The 14,538-nt window shown below is 39.2% G+C and overlaps 1 protein-coding gene across 4 annotated transcripts in view; it reads left to right on the plus strand.

Annotated features, from left to right (window-relative positions):
- Positions 1 to 11,920, plus strand: part of LOC145507867 (membrane cofactor protein-like) — a 94,616-nt gene extending 82,696 nt beyond the window's left edge. For all 4 annotated transcript variants that reach the window (XR_014055211.1, XR_014055213.1, XR_014055207.1 and 1 more), the window contains 2 exons: positions 11,212 to 11,354; positions 11,454 to 11,920. The gene's annotated coding sequence lies outside the window, so the exon portion shown is untranslated. The remainder of the gene's footprint in view (positions 1 to 11,211; positions 11,355 to 11,453) is intronic.
- The last annotated feature ends 2,618 nt before the right edge of the window (positions 11,921 to 14,538 follow it).

Genomic DNA, 14,538 nt, shown 5'->3' on the forward strand with positions numbered 1-14,538 from the left:
AAGTTTCCTCTCTCTTTATCTTTTGTGTATTTACTGTGGGTGTTTGCTTTTTGGATATCTGATGCTTACGTACAGCAGCTTACACATAACAGTCTATTTTAAGTTGATAACAACTTAAGTTTGATTCCATTGTAAAAATCAGCATTTTTACTCTATCATCTCATATTTATGTTTTAATATTGCATATTACATCTGTTTATTCTGAGTATCCTTTGAGTAATTATTGTAATCATAGTTGCTTTTACTAATTTTGTCTCTTAAAATTCATACAAGATTTATAAGTGATTAACTCACAGCCTTTACTGTATATTTACCTTTCTAATGAGATGTATCCTTTCACGTATGTTCTTTTTACTAATTAGCTCCCTTTCGTTTAGCATAAGGAAGTCCCTTTGACATTTCTTGTATGGCTGATCTAGTGGCTTTTGCTTGCCTGGGAAACTCTACATCTCTCTTTCATTTCTGAGTGGTAACACTGCTGGGTAGAGTAGTCTTGGTTGGGAGTTTTTTCCTTTATCACTTTGAATCACTTTGTATTGTGCTGTTCCTTTCTGGTCGGCAAAATTTCTGCTGAAAAGCCAGCTTTAGTTTTATGGGGCTCTCTTGTATGTAATGAGGTGTTCTACACCTCTGGCCGCTATAATATTTTCTTATCCTTAACTTTTGACATTTTAATTGTGATGTGTATTGGTGTGAGTATCTTTGGGTTCCCCTTATTTGGAACTCTCTCAGTACCATGGAACTGGATGTTGGTTTCCATCCCCAGGGCAAGGATGTTTTCAGTCATTATTTCTCAAATAAGATTTCTGCCCCTTTTTCTTTTTCTTCTTCTCCTGGGATCCCTATGATATGAATGTTAGTCTTCTTGATATGGTCTATGGGTTCCTTAGGTATACTCACTTTTTAATTTTTCTTTCTTTTTGCTGCTCTTCTTGGGTGAGTCCCACTGCCCAGTCTTCCAACACACTGATTCTTTGTCTCCTTCATCTGGTCTGCTGTGAGTCCCTCTATTGTATCTTTCAGATCAGTTATTCTTCAGCTCTGTGACTCCTATCTTTACTCTCTTCTATTTTCCAAATCTTTATTGATGTTCTCACTACATTCATCCATTCTTCTCCCCAGTTTGGTGAGCATCTTTATGACCATTACTTTGAATTCTTTATCATGTAAATAAGTCACATCAATTTCATTATTTCCTGAGGTTTTATTTTGTTCATTCATTTGAAGATATTTCTTTGTTTATTCATTTTGTTTGGCTCTCTGTGTTGGTTATTTACAGTAGATGAAATAAACACTTCTCTCAGTATTGAAGGAATAGTTTCATGTAGGAAATAAACCTTGTTCAACTCTCTGCCTCAGCTCCCTCACTTTCTCTCAAACCTCTCTCCTTGTCCAAGCTGCCTATTATATTTTTAATGCCTCCTGTGATTTAAGGCTGTGCCTAGACATGCCCGTGACCTAAAGGGAACGATCTTCTCCTTTTCAACTATTTTATCCTCATCCTCACACCTTGCTCATTAACTGGAGGGTCAAATTCCCAAGTCTAACTGTTGACTTGTTTCACCCAGGTAATTTAAGATCATATGCTTGTATTAGTCATCCACAAGCATAAACAAGATTTGATAACCATTTCATAAAAGCACTTCTTTAGAAATTATTATCTTATAATCTTATTAAACAATCTTAGATCACATACCATTTCTTCACGTATTTCATCTCTTAAAACCTGCCTGCTGTTTTTTTCAGGTTCTATAATCATGTAACATCCATGGAGGAGCATTGTCTCTCTGACAAATGGCAACCAGGAATGTGGCTGGGAAATAGATCATAGTCTTCTTTGATCTTAAAGGTCAGAGAGTAAACCTCCCAAACGTGTAAGCATCTCATAATGAAACCTATTATGTGTAATTATGAAAATTTCAAAACATTGTAAAAACATTTATTTTTGGCTTGCTTCACTTTTTGGGATAACAAGCAATTCAGAATGAGACCCATTAGATTTTATTTATGAAAATTTCAAAATATTAAAAAAATATTTTTGGTTTGATTCACTTCTTGAGATAACAAAATGTCATTTATTTTCATCTTAGAAATAATGCATGACTTAAAGTAGAGAAGGACATTCTAAGGCTAAATAATCAGAATGCAGAAGTTTCTTCTCTGCCTAGAAGGAGTTTCTGTTCTAGTGGAGGAAGACACTAGAAACAAGACGCTTAATTAATGAATTATATTACAGGGGATGCGTGTGTGTGCATGCTGAGTTGCTCAGTCATGTCTGACCCTTTGTGAACCTATGGACTCTAGCGTGCCAGGCTCCTCTGTCCATGGGATTATTCTGGCAAGAATACTGGAGAGGGTTGCCGTTTCCTTCTCCAGGGGATCTTCCCGACCCAGGGATAGAAGCTGGGTCTCTTGTGGCTCCTGCATTGGCAGGTGGATTCTTTACCACTGAGCCACCTGGAACACCCATATTACAGGGGATAAATGCTGTGAATAAAAGAGCAGAGGAAGAGAGGTCAGGAACACGGGTATGGGGGACATGCAATCTTTAACACAACGGTTAGGGTAGACCTCACTGAGATCTTTCTGGGTGTGTGTGTCTATATTCTTTTTATTTTCTCTCATTTTAATTTCTTAGTAAAACATCGAATTGCTTGTGCTTTTTTTCCTTTTAAAGGAGATACTTTTTCATGCCCTGTTTGGAGAGGAAACTAGGCATGAAGCAGCCAGACAGCGATGTGAGCAGGGAAACACCAGCTACAAACACTGGTCACTAGGCTCAGGTGTGTTCAGTATCCAGAGGAGAGCAGTGTGGTGATCAACTAGCAATACCTTCTAAGGGTTTTGTGGTGCCCTGAGAATGAACGGTTTTGATGGATGAAACTGCCACTCCTCTCCCTCAGGAAATGTTGCCACAACTTGCTACCATGTTAAACAGTGCACCTCCAACTTGTCCTAAACTCACCCCAGGTTTCACTGTTTCACTCTACCAACACTGAGCTGAGTGAGCAAAATTTGTTTTAGATACATCACATTATTGATGATTTCACATGCCTCCTCAATCCTCAGCTTTCCCAGATTCAGGATATCTACTTACCCTGTGTATTTCCCACCCCCTGCTTTGGTCTTTCCCACACTCATAAAATCCTCTTGTCCCTTTGGTCACCACCAAACTCCTTACTCCGAGCCCTACTCCTCAGGGCAATGGTGGAAAAAAATACTGTTATCAGCACATTTGATATTTCACTCTGTATTTACTATATCAATAATTTGTGACAAGTGTTAAACAAGATAAGTCATGCAGTGATTACTGAGAGGTAATGTTAGACTGCTCCACAGAGCCTGTTCATCTCTGCCCCTGTTTCTGCCTCTAATTCACTCTCATTTCTATAGAAAACACTATCTTGTCCACAGTCAGATAAAGCCATAAGTCTTCATTAGTATTATGTGTAGAATTCAAAGCTATTAAGGCTGTTCTCTGGAAAGGCTTTCTGTATTGCCCTATATTCACATTCAGTTGAATCATTCAGTCGTGTCCGACTCTTTGTGACCCCATGGAAGCAGCATGCCAGGCTTCCCTGCGCATCACCAACTCCTGGAGCTTGCTCAAACTCATGTCTATCGAGTCAGTGATGCCATCCAACCATCTCATCCTCTGTCGTCCCCTTCTCCTCCCACCTTTAATCTTTTCCAGCATCAGGGTCTTTTCCAATGAGTCAGTTTTTCGCATCAGGTGACCAAAGTATTGAGCTTCAGCTTCAGCACTAGTCCTTCCAATGAATATTCAGGACTGATTTCCTTTAGGATGGACTGGTTGGATCTCCCTGCAGTCCAAGGGGCTCTCAAGAGTCTTCTCCAACGCCACAGTTCAAAAGCATCAGTTCTTTGGCACTCAGCTTTCTTTATAGTCCAACTCTCACATCCATACATGACTACTGGAAAAAAAAATCCACATTAGCCACCATCAACCACCTGCTCAGCCATTCTTTGAACACATACTCACTACGGTTGTATCTTCTCATACTCTGCACACCTCCCAGCATCCAAGACCACTTTTGTGCCATCACTTGCCTAACCACATAGTCACTGCTCCTTGGAAGCCCAACCCCATGGGTGTCCAGCCCTCTGGGCTCCCTCATGCCTAATCTCAAGTTGACCTTCCTCATCCTGTGGAAACCTTGCTCCTGACTCACAGTCTCTGCTTTCATTTCAAGTGATGCCATCATCTAACTTCCATGGGAGGGAAAGAGTAACTGAGTAATGAGGAAGTATTTGGAAGCAGTGGGGTGAGGGAACTTTCTGTGCTTCTATTCTTAAATCTCTCACACCAACCCAGACTTGAAGTCGAAAGGTACTGGTAATGCATGATTCATCATTTCATTTATGTAAAATGAAGTGCTTATTAAATGACCCAAAAAGAGGCAGAGGAGTATATGAGGTAAGAAACTGGGCCTTGCAATCGCTAAGACCCGTGTTCACACCCACCGACTCACTATGAGGCCCTCATCAAGATACTTATCCTACCTAAACTCTCATTTCCTTGCTTATAAAATATGGAAAATTGAAGTTTCTACTTCATGTAACCCAGGGTCTCAGATGGATGTCAGAAAAATTACTGACATTTAAGAGTGTGATTAAATATAGTACTTCTGTTTGCTGTCAGTTCTCATATACCTTCATGACAACTACTGCTGCTCTCCTAACTGTGGGTATTAACTGTACAGAAAACAGAACTTGTATCTTCACTACAGGGGAAGAAGGAAGCCTTGTAAGATTGCAGTGCAACGACATTCACATTGTGAAGCCTGCATGTCACAATGTTGTGGTGAATAATATTTAGTAATCACATTACTTTGGTAATAGTGAAATGTATTGTTTTAAGGCATGGGCTCTGGTCTAATAGGCAATTTAGATTCTTCTAACATAGTGGATTGCTTTTCTTTAGTGCTAAGTCATGTCCAACTCTTTCAAGACCCCGTAGACTCTAGCCCGCCAGCCTCCTCTGTCCATGCAATTTCCCAGGGAAGAATACTGGAGTGGGATCCTGAACCAGGGATCCAGCCCATGTCTTCTGCATTGGCAGGTGGATTCTTTACCACTGAGCCAGCAGGGAAGCCCACACACAGTGGATGTGGTTTTATTATTATTTCCTAATAAGTGTTTATTTAGTCTTGAAAGTTGGGATTTAGTTACGTTTTTCCTTTTAGACACCACAAACATTTTTAAAACTTGAGGCAAATTATGCTCTAAATTTAAAAATGAAAGCTGATGTCTAATTTCTTTTAAGTTGTTAGTTCACTCAGTCACATCTGACTCTTTGTGACCCCTGCCAAGCTTTGTAGCCTGCCAAGCTCCTCTGTCCATGGGATTCTCCAGGCAAGAACACTGGAGTGGGATGCCGTTTCCTTCTCCAATAATTTCTTTTAAGAAATTGTAAGAAACATATAATTGAGAAACTTTTCTTATTTTTGTATCCATCACCAATCAGCAATAACAGATGAAAAATCTAAAAAAGTGATTATCCAATTACCTTTCAAAGAAGGCAGTAGTGTTCATCCTCAAACTCTGCAAATCAAGAAAATAGCAAGTACCTAATACACACACTGAACTAAAATGTTTTTCAACAATTCAAATATTGAAAATGGAAACACGATTTGAATATGATACTTCATTACTTGGATCACTGGTAACAAAGCATTGTTGTTGTTGTTGTTTTCTTGGGTTCTTGTTTTTTTCCAGTGATGAGGGATGATGACTCTGTCAGGGCTGTGCACAGGCACTGTTTGCTTTTTTTTTCCCAAAGCATTCCTATACTTTGCATTTATGCTATGAACTTGGAGAAATAGTAAGCTTTTCTTTCTCTTGTGGAATCTAAGCATTGACTCCTTGGGTGAGACTCCAAGTCCTCTAACTCCCTTAAACATGCAGGACCTCTTAAGGGTCCTGTGTAGACTCTGGCCTCACCTCCTCCCCTGCTCTGACGTCCACTGAATTCTTGACCTCTCCTGGCCTCCAGTGACTGCTGTCTCCTTTCTGTCCTCCTCTACTTGGGCTTGTACCAGACCTTATCCATCATCCCACCTATTGAAAGTAGCCTTACTAGAAGCTGTTGTAATAAACATGTTCCTGTTTGCTTAGGGTTTGGGGTGGAAAGGGCAATTAGGCTACAACCAAAAGTGGCACAGACCTGAGACTGAATAGCAGAAATCCCTGAACTAAACATCACTGTTTGTAAATATCTATCTTGGAACACAGGCAAACACATTCCTTCCCAATGTCTATGGCTCGTTCACATCACAACAGCAGAACTGAGCGCATGCCTCAGAGACCCAGAGACTGCATGATACACAAAGCCAAATCTTTACTTCTGGCCCATAAGAGGACAAGTGTGTCAACCCTTGAACTATATCGTATTAGCCTATCAAGATTTTCTCGAGACTGGTCCTCCTTTAAGCCCTGACTTTTCACCCTTTTCTCAAGAAGGCCTTTCTCCCAATAGACACTCATCCCCTCAAATCTTTTCTATAATCACAGAGTATCTCATTGCAACTCTTGGTTTTCTTGTAAATGCAAAACTTCAGTTGTCTTTATCATATAGAGTAATTCACCAGGTCCTGGCTTACTCCAGCTATGGCCAGGAGTCCTAAAATTTCCTATCCATAAGATCCTTAGGGCATTTTCAGAAACCACACCAAAAGCACAAGAAAGGGATTAGGCCATTCCTGTAGAAGCAGAAACAAAATCATCACATTTTAAAGTAAATTTCCTTTCTTTATGACCTACCGGTTTCCCCTATCAGTGTGCATTAATCTAAATCTGGCATTTTACATCCACATACATGTCTGAAGTTATAAATTTAACAGAGAACAGTAGAAGGGGCCACAGGAAAAGATAAGGAAATGGGAGAGGCATTTTACAGTTAAGTTACACGAAATTCAAATTTTTCTAAACAATAATGTACAGGATGAGGTCAATTTCCTCCTAAATAGAAATGAATTTGGAAAGGCCTATGTAATAGCTACTTCTGCTTCATCAACTATGCTAAAGCCTTTGACTGTGTGGATCACAACAAACTGTGGAAAATTCTTCAAGAGATGGGAATACCAGACCACCTTACTTGCCTCTTGAGAAACCTGTATGCAGGTCAAGAAGCAATAGTTAGAACTGGACATTGAACAACAGACTGGTTCCAAATTGGGAAAGGAGAACGTCAAGGCTGTATATTGTCACCCTGCTTATTTAACTTATATGCAGAGTACATCGTGTGAAATGCCAGGCTGAAGCACAAGCTGGAATCAAGATTGCTAGGAGAAATATCAATAACCTCAGATATGCACATGACACCACCCTTATGGCAGAAAGCAAAGAGGAACTAAAGAGCCTCTTGATGAAAGTGACAGAGTAGAGTGAAAAAGTCGGCTTAAAACTCAACATTCAGAAAACTAAGATCATGGCATCTGGTCCCATCACTTCATGGCAAATAGATGAGGAAACAATGGAAATAGTAACAGATTTTATTTTCTTGGGCTCCAAAATCACTGCAGATGGTGACTGCAGCCATGAAGGTAAAAGACACCTGCTCCTTGGAAGAAAAGCTATGACCAACCTGGACAGCATATTAAAAAGCAGAGACATTACTTTGCCACCTAAGGTCCGTCTAGTCAAAACTATGGTTTTTCCAGTAGTCATGTATGGATGTGAGAGTTGGACCATAAAGAAAGCAGAGCACCAAAGAATTGATGCTTTTGAAGTGTGGTGTTGGAGAAGACTCTTGAGAGTCCCTTGGACTGCAAGGAGATTAAACCAGTCAGTCCTAAAGGACATCAACCCTGAATATTCATTGGGAAGACTGATGCTGAAGCTTTGGCCACCTGATGCGAAGAGCCAACTCACTAGAAAAGATTGATGCTGGGAAAGATTGAAGGCAGGAGGAGAAGGGGACAGCAGAGGATGAGATGGTTGGATGGCATCACTGACTTAATGGACATGAATTTGATCAAACTACGGGAGATGTTGATGGACAGGGAATCCTGGCGTGCTGCAGCCCACGGGGTCACAAAGAGTCAGACACAACTGAGTGACTGAACAACAACACGTTTACTTTCTGGTTGCTAGTCAGTTTGTTTCTGTCAAGCAGCTTGTTTTTCATGACTGTTAATAGAAAGAATGAAATATGCATTGTTTTTTAAAAATTCAGAATTGGTAATTTATTTTTTGAAGCTTTAACGATGCTTTTCTAAGAGTGTTTGCATATATCCTGGGGGTGCTTGGCTGCTATACAATTAGGATATAGAAATAATGCAATAAAAATGGCAAGGCTTCCTGGGAGAATATTTTTTCTAATGTTATTCCAGTAGTTTAAATGGAAAACAGCATTATTTCTATATTAAAACAAATATATAATAAGGGAGCAGAAGACAAATAAGCCAGGATATTCTAGATGAATAAGAGAGAGAATACTGTACTTCAAGAGATGCTTTAAGGCCTCTAAGGCTCAGGGGTGATGCATTCCTTTCCCTTTGCTATCGGGATCAGTTCAGTTCAGTCGCTCAATCATGGTCTGGTGGTCTGGTATTCCCATCTCTTGAAGAATTTTCCAGTCTGTTGTGATCCACACAGTCAAAGGCTTTGGCATAGTCAAAAAAGCAGAAATAGATGTTTTTCTGGAACTCTCTTGCTTTTTCAATGACCCAATGGATGCTCGTAATTTGATCTCTGGTTCCTCTGCCTGTTCTAAAATCAGCTTGAACATCTGGAAGTTCACAGTTCACATACTGTTGAAGCCTGGCTTGGAGAATTTTGAGCATTACTTTGCTAGCATGTGAGATGAGTGCAATTGTGTGGTAGTTTGAACATTCTTTGACATTGCCTTTCTTTGGGATTGGAGTGAAAACTGACCTTTTCCAGTCCTGTGGCCACTGCTGAGTTTTCCAAATTTGCTGGCATATTGCGTGCAGCACTTTCACAGCATCATCTTTTAGGATTTGAAATAGCTCAACTGGAATTCCATCACCTCCACTAGCTTTGTTTCTAGTGATGCTTCCTAAGGCCCACTTGACTTCGCATTCTAGGACGTCTGGCTCTAGGTGAGTGATCACACCATTGTGGTTATCTGGGTCATGAAGATTTTTTTTGCATAGTTCCTCTGTGTATTCTTGCCACCTCTTTTTAATATCTTCTGCCTCTGTTAGGTCCATACCATTTCTGTCCTTTATTGTGCCTATCTTTGCATGAAATGTTCCCTTGGTATCTCTAATTTTCTTGAAGAGATCTCTAGTCTTTCCTATTTCATTGTTTTCCTCTATTTCTTTGCATTGATCGCTGAGGAAGCCTTTCTTATCTGTCCTTGCTATTCTTTGGAACTCTGCTTTCAGATGGGTGTATCTTTCCTCTTCTCCTTTGCCTTTTGCTTCTCTTCTTTTCTCAGCTATTTGTAAGTCCTCTTCAGACAGCCATTTGCCTTTTTGCATTTCTTTTTCTTGGGGATGGTTTTAATCCCTGCCTCTTGTATGATGTCATGAACATCCATCCATAGTTCTTCAGGCACTCTTGTCTATCAGATCTGATCCCTTGAATCTATTTGTCACTTCCACTGTATAATCGTAAGCAATTTCATTTAGGTCATACCTGAATGGTCTAGTAGTTTCCCCTACTTTCTTTAATATAAGTCTGAATTTTGCAATAAGGAGTTCATGATCTGAGACACAGTCAGTTCCTGGTCTTGTTTTTGCTGCCTGTGTAGAGCTTCTCCGTCTTTGGCTGCAAAGAATATAATTAATCTGATTTCGGTGTTGACCATCTGGTGATGCCCGTGTGTAGAGTCGTCTCTTGTGTTGCTGGAAGAGGGGATTTGCCATGACCAGCACATTCTCTTGACAAAACTCTGTTAGCCTTTGCCCTACTTCATTTTGTACTCCAAGGCCAAATTTGCCTGTTACTCCAGGTATCTCTTGACTTCCTATTTTTGCATTCCAGTCTCCTATAATGAAAATGACATCTTTTTTGGGTGTTAGTTCTAGAAGATTCTGTAGGTCTCCACAGACTTCATTGAAGTCTTCAACTTCAGCTTCTTCAGCATTAGTGGTTGGGGCATAGACTTGGATTACTCTGATATTGAATGGTTTGCCTTGGAAATGAAAAGAGATCATTCTGTCATTTTTGAGATTGCACCCAAGTACTGCATTTCGAACTCTTGTTGACTATGAGAGCTACTCCATTTCTTCTAAAGGATTCTTGATATTGAGATGCTAGGATGGAAAAGTTGTGCAAAACTGTTCCATAGGCACCCATGTTGTCACCAAATATAAATGGAGCAGACCCAGAAGCAATATTGTCTTTTCAAGAGTTCAATGAAAAAAATATTCCATAGGTGATCTAAAAACATCATTGGATTTGGTCTCATTCCTGCCAGGTTGCCTGTCTAAAACACATTTCACCTTTCTTCTATCTAAATTGCATAACCAGCTCATAATTCACTTACCCTCCCAAACAACTCCAGTGCGAAGAAATGTCTTCTTTGGAACTCGAAGCACTTACTTTCTATACCATTTTAAAATAACCTGTTTTCTTTAAAAGTAATATGCACTCATTAACAAAAGCACATAAATACATAAAATATGAAGAATATTAAAATTGCCTGTAAGAGCCTCCACCCAGTAGTTAGTATTTTTAAGCTTCTTTTATATTTTATATTTGCAAGGTTATAACTTGAGATTATATTGACTGTATATTTTTTTTGACCAAATGAAAAACATTTCCCCATCATTTCCCCTAACATTTATCTAAACATATATCATAATATTTGATATTTCATGTCTTTTTTACCTAGTAATGGTATTACATTCATTTGCTTGCTCATGAGTCATTCTTTACTTAGTAGTTAACTATAATGTACCAAACTTTGTGCTTATGTATTTCCTTTCCCATACTAAATTAACTTATGAGTAAGGACCGCTTTTTTAATTGTCCACACATTTCTGAGTACAGACTTAATCAAACGAGAGTATACGGTAAGTATTTGAAAATAAACTTACCAAAATTTCACTTATCCTCAACATTTTGAAAACATTCTTTTATACCAAGGTGCATCTCAAATTGTGCATGTTGACTACTTTTAATAAAAATTTTCTCAAAATGTTTCCTTTAAACTTGCAGTCTTGGTCACAGTCTTCCAAAGGAGCAAGGTTAATGATTTGTGGTAACATATTGTAGACATGAAGTCAGAGTCTGTACCAAGCTCAACACCTGTGCACCCAGGCCAGGCAGAGGGGCAGAGACGGCAATACATTGAGGAAGCAGACTCCAAAGACACAGCTGGGTTTTGAAGGCCATGAGAATATTCAGTGATGATGCAGGTAACACACGATGCTGGAAAGAGAACAATGACGAGCAATCAGTAGTAACTGGGGGTGTCAGATAAACTGACAGGCCTCATCATGGGTGTCTGTTGGTAGAAGGACAGTGTTCCTGGCCTTACAAAACCGGAGCCAGGCACCAGCACGGCCAAGAGAGCATTCTGATATCTCGGATTATGCAACAACTTCTTCCAGTCCTGACTGGGAGCGGGAAAGGAGGACATGCTAGCTGAAGTTGACCCTCCTCCAAACTACCAGTTCCTGTTTATTTCCTCTAAGAAAACCATCATCCAGAAAAAGAAACAAGAAAATACATTTCGTGTTAATAGGGACCTGTATGTGGAGAAGGAAATGGCAACCCACTCCAGTGTTCTTGCCTGGAGAATCCCAGGGACGGTGGAGCCTGGTGGGCTGCCGTCTACAGGGTCGCACAGAGTCAGACACAACTGAAGCGACTTAGCAGCAGCAGCAGCAGGGACCTGTATGTGTTCTAGAATGAGGCTCTTTTTAGTTACTCAACTTGGAGGACACTTTGCTTTGACAAATAAAGCAAGAGGAAAGGTCAAGTTACTTTTTACTCTCACTTATCTCCTGGTATTATGCAATACTTTCTTGTTCCCAGCATAGCAACCATAGAGGGCAATAAACACTTCCTTTGAACTTATTATTTATGATGCTTACATCATGATTATCAGCATATAAATTCTGGGGTAGTTCAGTTGTCGACCATGCTGCCAGCTAAATAAAGGGACTTGGGATTTCAGGGTCCTTCCTTGACAAAGCACTATAAAGTTGAGAACATCTCGAAATAAAACCTTGACAAGGAGCCAGTTATTCTCAACAGAATAAGAACTGAGATTCATAAAACCTTAGAAGTGACCACACAGAGATAACACCAGGGGAAGCTGAGGACGCGGAAGCCCTCCCAGCGTGTCCTGAAGCTCCCTCCTCTCAGTTTGGTCTTGGGTCACTCCTCCCCGCGCTTCTCTTGTGATGAAAGCACACAGGGTCTAGTCCCTCTGGATATATAAGCAGTCTCAATTACTTAAAGAAAGGAGATGTCACTGAGGATTGCTGTTTACATGTTTGTCATTTTTCTTTCTTGTATTTAAATGTGTATAGCATGGAACAGGCTCATGGAAGAGAATTTGGAAAACGCAGGAGGAAGATATGAAAATCTGATTAGTTATCTATAAATATATTACCTAGTGATAACCACTGTTAATATTTTAATTCATTTTCTGCTAATCTTTCTTCAGATATATCTCTTTATAAACACAGGTGTCTTTCTTTTTAAATACTTTCTTTTTCTTTTATAGAGGAGAACCCAATCCATATAGATAGATTGGAGTAAGGTTTATGCTATGCCAGTTTTCACTTTCTCTAGGAAAAAATTAATTTCTGTTTAGGAAAAAAGCATTAAATGATTACAGAGAGGGGGTCAAGGGAAATATCTGAAAGAAAATGAGGAAATTAATATTTTCTAAACTCTAGCTCAAAAGTACTTTGTATTATGTTCTATATAAAAAAACACTAATATTTAAATAAAAGAATAATTTTTATCATAAAATTAGCTAGTTTACTTTTAAAGCATTCAGAGTAAACTAAATAAGAAAGCATGACTTTTAAGAATTTATCAAATTAATAAACATGTATTGATACTTTCTAAATAAGTGGCCCTGGAGTCTTAATTGGTCCACATTTTTCTAGATCTAAAATTTATATGGAATGATATTGTGAGACTTGCTAATGACCTCTAGAAAATGTCAGGATATTTCTGAATATTTAACAATAGATCCATGTATGACTACTGCTAACTTCTGTGTAATTCTGGACTTTAACAGTTATTTTTAGAATATACTTCTGCCATATTTACCTTGATAAATATAAAGATTGAACTGGACACCAACTTGAATTTCAATTTGAAATTATGCAACATAGAAAAAAAACTAGCATAAGCAAAGTCAACTGACAAACTGTGACCAAAAAACCTTGAAATTATATTACAAATAAAGGGTAACTGGCTTCTTTAAAGAATTATTCAAAGACCAACCCTTCCCCAACCTCCTAAAGTATGGGTAAATGACATGCAAGCAGGTAACTCAAAAAAGAAAGGCAAGTAGCCCATAAATCCATGAAAAGATGCTCAAAGGTTCTACTTAGTTGAAACTTTAGTAATCTTTGTTTATTCTTGGGTTTCTGAAGAAGTAACATTTAAAGGACCTGGAAATTAAATGCATGGAAATACAACTTTCTTAGAATGAAAATTCTATATCACAAGAAAAAAAAGTTCTGTTCCCCCCCACCCCCCATAATGGAGTAGGTCGGTGAGCAATTAGATTAACAAATATCTGACACTTGAGACTTGTAACTGCAGGAATCTGTGAGTTTTTTTTCTATTACATCAGCAATCTCTGGTAAATACTGTATATATTAACGATGTCTAAAATATTATATAGCCTAACTTGCATTACTGAGCAATTCCTTTCAACCCTGGCCTTACATTTTTCATCTGAAAAGCAGAGGCTGGTACAACTGGTCTTGAAAGCTATTCCTAATGCTAGCATTCTAATTTTGTTTTGTTTTGCTTGACTTTTTGTACAGTTAACTGTGAGCTGTAAGTTAGTTTAAGTCTATGATGTTTAAGTGTACTGTCTCCACCATTATAATGAGAAAGGAATAAAAGATTTTATCTTTGCAAACCTACTTGCGGAATATGGTTTGTAATATTTACAGTGTGACGCTTCCAAAAGCCAAGAGGACACAGAGTGAGTATGTGGTCCTTCTGAGAAATGCCCTTCTCTGCGTGCCTGGCTGGGTTCCGGATCCCTGGGTTGGGGCTGGCTCCACAGTAAAGCTCCTGAGGTAACAGACACGTAAGAAGGGCACTTGACTGGCAGGCGCCCACCAGGTGCCAGCAGAGGGGGCAGAGCTCCCAGGACCAACACCAGAAAAGGGGGTTTAGTTATTATCTCCTAATGGTGGTTAGTTATTATTCTCTCTGAAGGTTTCACAAATACAAAGAAGAACTATACAAAAAAGATCTTGATGATCTCGGTAACCACGATGGGGTGGTCACTCACCTATAGCCATACATCCTAGAGTGTGAAGTCAAGGGGGCCTTAGAAAGCATTTCTATGAACAAAGCTAGTGGAGGTAATGGAATTCCAGCTGAGCTATTTAA

Source organism: Giraffa tippelskirchi, chromosome 5, assembly GCF_054371585.1.
Source record: "Giraffa tippelskirchi isolate mGirTip1 chromosome 5, T2T-mGirTip1v1.2.pri, whole genome shotgun sequence".
NCBI lineage: Eukaryota > Metazoa > Chordata > Mammalia > Artiodactyla > Giraffidae > Giraffa > Giraffa tippelskirchi.